At 38.3% G+C, this 12,302-nt stretch overlaps 1 protein-coding gene across 29 annotated transcripts in view; it reads left to right on the top strand.

Annotated features, from left to right (window-relative positions):
- The window catches only part of LOC144295044 (tripartite motif-containing protein 77-like), a 62,122-nt gene that overhangs the window by 20,820 nt on the left and 29,000 nt on the right, over positions 1-12,302 (top strand). The gene's annotated exons all lie outside the window — the stretch shown is intronic.

The raw sequence follows: 12,302 nt of genomic DNA, 5'->3' as shown, positions 1-12,302 counted from the left end.
TGTTGAGGCTAGGACTTCTAGTACTATGTTTAATAACAGTGATGAGAGTGGACATCCCTGTCTTGTTCCTGATCTTGGGGGAAAGGGTCTCAGTGTTTCTCAATGGAGAATGATATTCACTGTGGGCTTTTCATAAATGGTTTTTAAGATCTTGAGGAATATTCCCTCTATCCCTACACTTCAAAGAGTTTTAATCAGGAATGGATGCTGTATTTTGTCAAATGCTTTCTCTGCATCTATTGAGAGGATCATATGGTTCTTGTTTTTTCCTCTGTAGTGATCTATCACGCTGATCATTTTATGAGTGCTGAACCACCCTTGCATCCCTGGGATAAATACCACTTGGTCATGGTGAATAATCCTCTTAATGTACTGTTGGATCTTATTGGCTAGTATCTTGTTGAGAATTTTTGCATCCATATTTATTAGGGATACTGGCCTATAATTCTGCTTTTTGGTGGGGTCTTTGTCTGGTTTTGGAATCAAGGTGATGCTGGCCTCATAAAATGAGTTTGGAAGTATTCCATCCCTTTCTATCCTTTGAAACAGCTTTAGTAGAATAAGCATTATTTCTTCTTTAAACGTTTGATAGAATTCTCCTGGGGAGCCATCTGGTCCTCGAATTTTGTGTCTTGGGAGGTTTTTGATGACTGCTTCAATTTCCTTGCTGGTTATTGGCTGGTTCAGGTTTTCTATTTCTTTCTATTCCAGTTTTGATAATTTGTGGTTTTCCATAAATGCATCCATTTCTTCTAGATTGTCTAATTTGTTGGCATATAGCTGATCATGGTACATTTTTAAAATCGTTTGGTATTGGTTGTGATCTCTCCTCTTTCATTCATGATTTTATTAATTTGAGTCTTTTTTCTTTTTAATAAGGCTGACTAGGGGGTTTATCTATCTTATTAATGCTTTCAAAGAACCAACTTCTTGTTTTGTTGATCTGTCCTACAGTTCCTCTGGTCTATTTCATTGAGTTCTGCTTGAATCTTTATTATTTCTCTTCTTCTGCTTGGTGTAGGTTTTACTTGCTGTTCTTTCTGCAGTTCCTTTAGGTGTGAGGTTAGCTTGTGTATTTGAGTTTTTTCCAATTTTTTGAAGGATCCTGTATTGTGATGTATTTCCATTTTAGGACTGCTTTTGCTGTATCCCAAAGATTTTGAACTGTTGTATCTTCATTTTCATTAGTTTCCATCAATCTTTTTAATTCTTCTCTAATTTCCAAGTTGACCCTTTCATCTCTTAGTAGGATGCTCTTTAACCTCCATGTGTTTAAGTTTCTTTCAATTTTCTTCTTGTGATTGAGTTCTAGTTTCAAAGCATTGTGGTCTAAAAATATGCAGGGAATAATCCCAGTCTTTTGGTATCAGTTGATACCTGATTTGTGATCCAGTATGTGGTCTATTCTGGAGAAAGTTCCATGTGCACTTGAGACTAATGTATGTATATTCAGTTGCATTCAGATGGAAAGTTCTGTATATATCTGTGAAATCTATTTGGTCTAGTGTATCATTTAAAGCTCTTGTTTCTCTGGTGATGTTCTGCTTAGAAGATCTGTCATTTGCAGAAAGTGCCCTGTTGAAGTCTCCTACTATTAGTGTGTAATCTAAGTATCTCTTTACTTTGGTTATTACTGATTGATATACTTGGCAGCTCCCACATTAGAGGCATAAATATTCATGATTGCTAGGTCTTCTTGTTGGATATACCTTTTAAGTATGATATGTTCCTTTTCATCTCTTACTACAGTCTTTGGGATAAACTTTAAATTATCTAATATGAGGATTGCTACCTCAGCTTCTTTTGAGGACCATTTGAATGCTAAATGGTTCTCCACCCCTTCATTTTCAGCCTGGAGGTGTCCTTAGGTCTAAAATGAGTCTCTTACAGACAGCATATAGGTGGGATCCAGTCTGATACCTTGCGTCTTTTGATGCGATCATTTAGCCCATTCATGTTCAGAGTAACTATTGAAAGATATGAGTGTAGTGTCATTGTATTAACTATTCAGTCCCTGTTTTTGTGGATTGTTTCTTTAGGTTCCCTCTTTCTTTTACAGGATCCCCCTTAATATTTCTTACAGAGCCAGTTTGGTGGTCACATATTATTTCAGCTTCTGCCTATCCTGGAAGCTCTTTTTCTCTCCTTCTATTCTGAATGACAGCACTGCTGGATATAGTATTCTTGGCTGTATGTTCTTCTTATTTAATACTCTTCATATATCATGCCAGCCCTTTCTGGCTTGTCAGGTCTCTGTGGAGAGGTCTGCTGTTAATCTGATATTTTTCCCCATATAAGTTAAGAATTTCTTGTCTCAAGCTGCTTTAAGAATTTTCTCTTTATCTTTGAAATTTTCAAGTTTCACTATTAAATGTCAAGGTGTTGAACAGTTTTTATTGATTTTTTTGCGGCCGGGGGGGGGGGTCCTCTCTATCTCTTGGATCTGAATGCCCATTTCCTTCAGCAGATTTGGGAAGTTCTCAGCTATGATTTTTTCAAATATAGTTTGTGGTTCTCTCTCTCTCTCTCTCTCTCTCTCTCTCTCTCTCTCTCTCTGCTGGAATCCCAATTAGATGTATATTCTTCCTTTTCAAGCTATCATTTCCCTAAGCCTTTCCTCATGGGATCTTTTTAAAAAATATTTTATTTATTTATTAATGAGAGACACAGAGAGGCAGAGACAGGCAGAGGGAGAAGCAGGCTCCATGCAGGGAACCTGATGTGGGACTTGATCCTGGAATTCTGGAATTACGCCCTGAACCAAAGGCAGATGCTCAACTGCTGAGCCACCCAAGTGCTCCTCCTTGTGGGCAACTAATTCTTTTTCTCTTTTTTTCCTCAGCTTCCTTCCTTACCATTAACTTGTCTTCTATGTCATTCACTCTCTCTTCCACCTCATTAACCCTAGCAGTTATAACACCCAGTTTAGAGTGCATCTCATTTAATCTATTTTTAATTTTGGCCTGATTAGATCTCAATTCTGCAGTAGCAAAGTCTCTAGAGTCTTATGCTTTTTCCAGAGCCACCAGTAGCTTTATAATTGTACTTCTGAATTGAATTTCTGGCATCATATTGAAATCCAAATTCTGTAACTCTGTGGCAAAGAGAACTGTTTCCAGTTCTTTCTTTGGTGGTGAATGCTTCATTCTACTCATTTTGTCCAGTGCAGAGTGGCTGTATGAGTGGGCTGAGTCCAAAATATCACCCATAACCTAAGTAAAATACATACTAGTTTATTCAAAGAGGTCAGAATCCAGAAAATAAAAGAAAGAGAAGAACAGAACAAAATAAAATAAAAGGACCACTACAGTGAAAAATAAAATTTAAAACAAAGTAGTAAAAATAAAAAGCCAAAGACCAAAAAGAAAGAATAAAAAAAGAAAAGAAAAGTAAAGAGGAAAAAGAGAAAAAAAAGGGGTGGTGGTGGTGAGGAAGTAGTAATGAAGAGAGAATGTAGTCTACCTGAGGGATCCTAGAGGGTGATCCTCTTGGTTCTGAGTGTATTTTGTTTTGTAAGTTAGAAGATGCTCAATCCTAAATTTATATAAGTCAGCAATACTTATATAAAGCTCCAACATTGACCACAAAAACATAAACAAGATAAAAGAGGTGGGCAGAATGGGAAGGAAGAGAGAATATAATCTCACAGAATGAACCAACAGAGTGTTCCACTTGGTTCTGGGTGTATGTTGGTTGTGTTTTAGAAGGCACTAACTTCCACCATTGTAAAACAAAATGAGGCAGAAAAAACAAAAATCTCAAATCTCGTATGTCTACCAAGATTAAATTGAATATGTTGAAGGGAATCCAGAAGTGAAAAATATATCTTAGACATGTAATTATAGAAACATGGAAGCCAAAAATGAAAAACTTAAAAATGAAGAGCTGGTAACATTTTGCAGTTATGGTGGGAAAAGAGTAAAAATATTGGAAACTTTTAGTCTGATACAAAAATGAGTTGTAATGGAAAAAGAAAAAAAAGGAGGGCCCTCTAGGTCTATATACTATTTTCCCTCAGTCCTGGAGCTCTCCAGCACTGCTTGGTCAAGAACTTGCTCTTCCCCTGTCTTTCCAGCTAGTCTTCTGTGGGAGGAGCTGCTGTGCTGAGTCTCAGGTGTGTGCACCTGGGGGAGCTGCCCTGCCTCCCACCAGGTGCTGGGCTCAGTGGGAGCTGTTGACCCCGTGAGGCCCCTGTTCTTCTGTTTCAGGAGGTGAAACAAAGAGGTAAATCAACAAAGGCAGCTGCCAGCTCTCCAGCTCTGGAGTCAGCTCCCCCAGTAACCACCCACAGTCTCCTGGTCTGCACTGGCCTAGGTGCTTCTAGGCCAGAGTGGGGGGGACGCTGATCTGCACAGCTTGGAGGTGCTTGGCGGCATGATTTCCCTGCTGAGCACTTTTCCTTCATGGAAAACTCTGGTGTGGATTTTAAAAGTTCCTGCTTCTCCAGGCCTGGGCTTTCCTGTCCTGAAGGCTACCACCACCTGGCTTTAGCTTAGCTCCTCATGGGGCCCCTCCCCTACTTGATTCTTTAAAATTTTTTTTTCAGCCTTCTTACCTTGTTAGGAGCGAAAGCTTTTCTTTCTGTAGCATTCTAGCTGTTCTCTCTTTAAAATTCAGGTTGAATTCGTAGGTGTTCAGGATGTTTTGAAAGTTATCTAGGTAAGTTTGTGGGGCCAGGTGCATTGAGGACCCCTACTCTTCCACCATCTCCCTCCTATACTATTGCTTTAGCATTTTAAAAATTAACTACTTGTTTCTGGATTGCTAATAAGAATGAAAAATATCTTAGATTGCTTATTTGGGGCAAACATTCTTAAGGAAATAGTAAATTTTTTTTATTTTTTTTTTTAATTTTTATTTATTTATGATAGTCACAGAGAGAGAGAGGCAGAGATATAGGCAGAGGGAGAAGCAGGCTCCATGCACCAGGAACCCGACGTGGGATTCGATCCCGGGTCTCCAGGATCGCGCCCTGGGCCAAAGGCAGGCGCCAAACCTCTGCGCCACCCAGGGATCCCCAGGAAATAGTAAATTAAGATGCACAATACAGGGTGGAAAATTGTGGTCATTTAACAATGGCTTTTTTGGATACTTTTACAAATAACTGTGTAGTTAGGCATTTTTGAAAAAACATGTGGAGAAAAAGGGGATTTTTTTTTCTACTAACTATAAAGAAGAAAACACCATTGGTTTCTTCAAGGAACTCATTGTCTTGAATGTGCTATTGTAAATAGACCAGATTTTTTTTTCCACCATGACACATTATTTCTTAAGGCTGTCCTCTTTTTTATTTTTTAAAGAAATTATTTTTTTAGAGCAGAGTTTTTATTAAGATTTTATTTGTTTGAGAGAGAGAGAGTGAGTGAGCATGAGTGGGGGAGGGAGAGAGGGAGAAGCAAACTCCTCGCTGAGCAGTAAGCCTGATCTGGGATCATGACCCGAGAAGGCAGCTGCTTAGTTGACTAAGCCCAGGGCAGTTTAAAGTTCATAGCAAAACTGAGTGGGAATAAGGGGATTCCTGGACATCTCTGTTCTCACACGTGCTTTGCCTCCCCCACTAGTAACACTCTGCCCCGGGGTGGTACATTTGTTATAATCAATGAAACTACATTGACACATTGTTAGCACCCAGAGTCCATAGTTTACAGTGGGGTTCACTCTTGGTGTTGTACCTTCTATGGGTGTGGACAAATGTAAATAACATGTATACACCATTATAATATACAGAATAGTTTTACTGCCCTAAAAATCCACTATACTCCACATATTCATCTCTCCCTCCCCTCAACCTCTGGCAACCACTGATCTTTTTACTGTCTCCACAGTTTAGCCATTCCAGAATATTATTTACTGGGCATCAGAGAGTATGTAGCCTCTTCACATTGGCTTCTTTCACTTAACACTATGTAATTTAGGGTTCCTTCAAGTTTTTCTATGGCTTGATAGCTCCTTTCTTTTTTGCACTGAATAATATTCCATTGCCCGGATATACTTTGGTTTATCTCAATCTATTGAAGACCATCTTATTACACCCCTGTTTCAATGGTTATGGATGAAGTTGTGGAAATTTTTTTTAGGCTTCAATTTTCTACCCTTTGGGTAAATAACAAGAGAGAGATTGCTGCATTATATGATAAAAGTTTTGTAAGAAACTACCACACACTCTTCCTAAGTGGGTGTACCCTGTGGTACTTCCACCAACAATGAATGAAAGTTCCTGTTGCCCCACATTGTCACCAGCATTTTGTGCTGTAATCTCTTCCTATTTCCCATGTTGGTTAGCATTGTTATTATTAATTATTAAAAGAAATTATTAAAAGAAATATATGAAGTTAAACAGCATGATATTCTGAGTAAAAATAAATAAATCAGGAAATCCCAGTTGTGTTTACCTAAAGGGAAGAAGACAAAGGCTGGGAACACCGTACCACCGTTTGCTGCCCCGTGATCCCTGGCACCTTCTCCTGGTGTCTGGGCTGAGCAGGGCACCTCCCTGGTGGGTCACCACATGGCTCACTGAGAAATGAACCACCTGGGAAGGATCAGGGGCAGGCACCCCAGAAGGGGTGTGCTGACCCCTCAGGGTTAAGGCGCTACCAGTTCAATGGTTTCTCAAGCTTCCTGGTCCCTGGTTCCCAGGAGTCAGTCCTCTCTTCCTGCAGAGAGTGCAGCAAAACTGGCTTCTGTTCTGACACTCCAACCACCTCAATCCCAGTCCAGTGTCCTAAGGGAAGGCCAGTACTCCTTGGTACCATCAGGGTGTTTTGGTCAAAAGATCTGTGGGCCTTGAGAGCAACTCATTTAACATCCAAAACAATTACCATGCCCCGACTCCCATCAAAGACCATCTGATTCCTAGTGAACCCTAGCCAAACAGAACCTACAATTTTTACCAGATCTACTTCAGATCCAGCACACTGGAGGAACAGCAGGCAGGACTCCACAAGTTGCTGGGAGCCTGGAGCCCTGCCAGGCCCAAGAGCCCCTCCTGGGGCCACACACTCAGGAGGTCAACGTCCTGAGCCCACCCTACCGATGATGGCCCTACAAATTCCAAGTCCCACTCCACTGCATCCACACCAACACACATGCCATTTCTCTAGGAAAGCCAATCTCCTTGGAGAAAGGCTGCTCCAGTTTGGGAACTTAGACCCAGAATATGGGCTTCCTTCCAGCCCTGGAACTCTGGCTGCCAGGATGCCAGACCCAGGGATCTTGCTTAACCCCAAAGGACTCAAATGTTGGTCCTTAAACTGCCACCTTGAACCCAAGGAGCATCTGGGGGCTGACAAAATACAGATTTGCAGGGTCACCTGGTTCTGAGGGGTCCCTCTGCTCCTGCCCTAGTCTTGGATGCAGTCCACTTCTACGCTGTTGGGATTTACCTGCAAGACTCTTGCTGGATCTGGCTGTCTGAAGGCTTTATTTAGCACCTTTAATTCAATATTGTTCCTTAACTCCACTCAATATTTTTTACTGGATGCATTTGCTTTTTATTTATTTTATTTTATTAAAGATTTATTTATTTATTTATTTATTTATTTATTTATTTATTTGAGAAAGAGAGATAGAGAGAGAGAGGAAGAAAGAAAGCCAGCACACAATCAGGAGCAGCAAAGGGAGAAGGAGAGAGAATCTTAAGCAGACTCCATACCCCAGCACTAAGCCAGGCAGGACTTGATCTCAGGACCAGAGAACAAGACCCCAGCCTAAACCAAGAGTTGGTAGCCCAACTGACTGTGAAGGCCAGGTTCCCCCAGAGGCATTTATTTTTTTTTTTAAAGAAAATTCATATTGCTGTTGCTCAAAAGCTGAAATGCTCAGTATTTTAAAAGGCAACATAATAAGTACAGTGAAAACTATGTGTCTAAATTAAATAAAAGATAAAAAGACAATAAATACAAATAATAAATCTAAACATTTTACAAAAAGCAGAGAGTACCATGAACTCATGAATAGGGAGACTGGAATTGTTTATGTAAGACAGTCAGAAATAACAAATTTCTTTTACTTTACATATTCTAGAGAGAATATTTCTTTCTTTATTTTAAAAAAATCTAATGTAGAAATATGATCAAGTTCTTACAAAAAATATGCTCAAAAGGAGGACAAGATAGAAACTGTCCTGCAGGCCATTTCCAGGCTCTGTGATTTTGGTTTTTTGTTTTGTTTGTTTGTTTAAAGTTTATTTGTTTATTCATGAGAGACACAGAGAGAGAGGCAGAGACATAGGCAGAGGGAGAAGCAGGCTCCCTGACAGGAGCCTGATGCGGGACTCGATACAAGGATCCCATGATCATGCTCAGAGCCAAAAGGAGACGCTCAGCCACTGAGCCACCTAGGTGTCCCAGGCTCTGTCATTTTGGACAGAACTTGCCACTCTTTCTTTTTCATGCACGTTCCCATGAGGTAATTTATGGTGATGTGTTCTTGAGTTACAAGTCTTACTCTATATAGGAGAGAAATCAGGCCACATTATTTTTCCAATTGACTATTTTTCAACAATAAGAATTCCTGACATAGTCACCTAGTTAAAAACTTTCATGACTTTGATTATTTATATGGACCCAGATTAGATCTTCTCTCTCTTTTTTTTAAAAAAGATTTTATTTATTTATTCATGAGAGACACAGAGAGAGGCAGAGACAGGAGAAGCAGACTCCGTGCAAGGAGCCCGATATGGGACTTGATGAGCCAAAGGCAGATGCTCAACTGCTGAGCCACCCAGGCATCCCTGATTAGATCTTCTCAAATGGCTTCTTATGCTGAGAGGTACTATAGTTAGTGATGGCCTCAGTCTCCAGAGTGAGGATTCTCAGATCTTCCTCCTAATGATTTAGGAAGACAAAATATAAATGGAGGATTTTCCTGTGCCCCAAATTAAGGTGATTTTAGTTTTCCTGGGAACTAAGAGTATGACTTTCAAAAGAGGCGAGATTGGGAAGAGTGTGCTGGAGGAGGGGGAAGGAGGGAGGACCAGGAGGACCTCCTGAGTATGTGAACACTCCACTAGGCCCCCTGGCCTTTTTGTGTTTACCCTTCTGGCTCCACTTTATTCTTGTTCCTATTGTCCTTTATTCATCTAGACTCCTTTATCAGCATCCTTGTTAGATTGTGATTCTCTTAAGTGTGCTTTGCATGCCTCCACATGAGCTCCACATCCTTATGGCTTCGACTACAATTCTACAACTCAAATTTCCTAACAGAAGATAACCTCCATGTTCCAAATTGGTATTTCTAAATATCTAGTGGGCAAAACAATGAAATTTATTATAGACTGCTCACTCTCGATTTATTTTAAAATATCCTCAATATCTTCACTCTACTTCCACCTTCAACCATCTTCTAAATCTGCTGCTTTTTTGAAAATTATTTACGATAAATTTACATTCTTTCTTTTGTCAAGTATTTATGTCAAAGAAGAGCAACCAAAACATAACAAAATGATGAAAATAACAATTTGTTGTTTTATAGTACAGAATCAACATGATGTTTAACTAAAAGATGTTTGATAAATGATCTGAAAACAAAGCTGTCATAACTCTCTCTAGCCACACAGTGCTGTCATAGAAGAGGCCCCCTGACACTTCTGGTACCTTTGGAATAGGGTGGAGTCTCCAAGGATAAGGACATGGGGTGGATGGCAATTCATAGAAGGTCTGGACTAGCCTCCTGGAATTTGATGGGTGTCAGAATTACCTGCTACTTAAGGAGAGGGATTTTTTTCTTCTTGGTTATATTAAGTAGAACACTCATTAAATCTCTTTCCCCAAAACCACTTTTATCAATAGGTGTCAAAACCTATTTGCAGCACAGGAGCATTCCTATGAGCTTTGCAAATGTTGCCCAAATTCCCTTATACATAATAACTCATCTTGGTCCTTTTCTGTACATCTCATGCCTATCTTTGCCATCATCACATTTGACCAGGGACAAATCAGGAATAAGAAAGAAATTTGAGAAACCTGTACTCCTTGTGCAATTTTGAACAAGACATGAATAGATGATATCTGATTGTCTTTTGGTTCTCTCTAATAAAAGCACCATTTTATATTATGTATGGCGGTGGTGTAAAGGTATGTATTTGAGATTTGTTTACTTAATTATAATGAAGATCATAATCTATGATATAATGCATAGAATATGTACAGTGGTTCTCATCTTAATTTCTCAACTACAAATAGGTTTTTAAAAAGCATCAATATCTTAATGGTGTTTAATATCTAATATAAATATGAAAGGCATCTTTTTCTCCCCAAACAGACTTGTGTCATCTGGAAATATTTTACTTACTTCTTTCTAACTAAATCCCACTTATCCATCATGCCCAGGTTTAATAATTCATTTTTTGAGTGTAATTTGATCTCTAGTCCAGTATTTTCATTGTAATTCCCAACATAGAAGTAAATATTCTCTATTAATGTCATGCAATAATTTGTAAAGTATGAAAGAGTAAGGGTAATTCTGAGATAATTGTGGTTGTAAAGTTAGAAAAAAAATGAATATTAACCCTTGTGTCATGGCATAGATTTCCTTCCTCACTATTGCAGTTTTCATCGTGAAGGAGAATAATTAAACAAAAAATAAAGGCCTAAGAAAAATTTAGGTGTATATAATCTCAGAGAAACTTTTTCCGAAGTATGACGTATAGGTCACTAAACATAAAGTAAAATGAATTAAAATGCTTGAAAATAACATTTGTGTGTTGAGACACCATTGCAAATGAAAGGCAATAATAGGAGAACATATTTGACATGCTTACATCCAACAAATGACTCCACAAAGAAGAAAGAGAATCTAAAAGTCAATAAGAAAAACACAAGTCAACTTGTTTGAAAAATGAGGAGAGAGATGATATGAACAGGCAGTTCACCATACAAGAAAATCCAAGTGGCTGATAACCCTATGAAAAAGTTTTCAGTGCATTTGGTATCAGGCAGGGGCAAATTACAACCACAATGTAAACCACAAAATGACAAAAATATCAAAACAGGGGATGGCAAGTATTTGCAAAAAAATTTAAAAACAGAGGGAATAACATAATCATCTGTTGCTGAAAAGCATGTAAATTGGCATTCAATTTGGCAAACTCTTTGTTAGGCATAACATGCATTATGGCCCAACTACTTCAATAGCAATGCACACATATGATTCAAAATGATGTGCATGATGTCTTCATGGCAGCAGTATTTATGTTTACCCAGATTGGAAGTGAACATATTCATCAACAGCAGAATGAGTAAATGATGATATACTCATATCATGGAATACTATGAAACAAAATAATAACAATTGCTATGTACAGCAGCAGGGATAAATCTCACCAACATAATTTTAAACAAATGAGATCACACACAGAAGAACATGTGCTATGTGACTGCATTTACATAAATTTCAAAAAATACAATAATTAGAACCAGGATATATTAATTACCAAGATGAGGTTACCTCTATGGGAGAAGAGGTTAGAGTTGGGGTAGGGTAGGCAATACTGGGGGTTGAATGTGAGAATATATTTACTTTGTGTTATGAAATACAACTTTCTTTGACAATATCTTTACCACATGGTAAAATTCATAAAATTCATAAAATTCATAAAATTTAGAGACCTCTGGGCAGGAAGGTATATTCTTGGATCAGAAATGAGGAACTATAAACTTTCACTATGCTTCTAAATATTCCTTCATGGTTTCCTACTTAATGGATTCCAGAGACCTCTGAGGGCATTATTTTCCTCATATTATCCATTAAATTAAAAAAGGGGCGGGGGGAGACACTGAATTACATTCAGTGAACAGCATTTTCTAAGACTTGGGAAGTTAGCTCAACAGATCTCTTCTAATTATTTTGTTCTTCTGTGATACACATTTATTTTCCTTATTAAATATGAAGTCTTCAAGCCAATTTCATAAGTATATTCTTTTTTAAGTGATAATAATCTTTAGATGTTACCCATAATATTAGTTGGCTTGTGATTTACTTTTTAACATGATTATTAATTTGTCAAAGCATTAAATTGTAAGCTTAAAGTTGGTAAATGATATTATATGCAAATTATGCATCAAAAAAGCTAACAAAAAGCATGCTACTATGGTAAAAATCTATAAGAATATAAAAGAAATATACAGAGGGAATAAAAGGATGAAAACAGAAAAAAAATGCAAAGAACAGATAGCAGGCATATTAGCATTTGAGGACTTGTACCAGATTCTGGGCTTTTTGCAGTTTTCAAGTTCGAAAAATACATTTCTGTAAAAAGGAGGATGCTGGCCAGAGGGAAGCATGTCCTAGAAGTTAAGAGC

The sequence above is a fragment of the Canis aureus genome, chromosome 23 (assembly GCF_053574225.1).
Source record: "Canis aureus isolate CA01 chromosome 23, VMU_Caureus_v.1.0, whole genome shotgun sequence".
NCBI classification, from domain to species: domain Eukaryota; kingdom Metazoa; phylum Chordata; class Mammalia; order Carnivora; family Canidae; genus Canis; species Canis aureus.
Note: the sequence above shows the minus strand (reverse complement) of the source record. Positions and strands in the feature narration are given on the sequence as shown.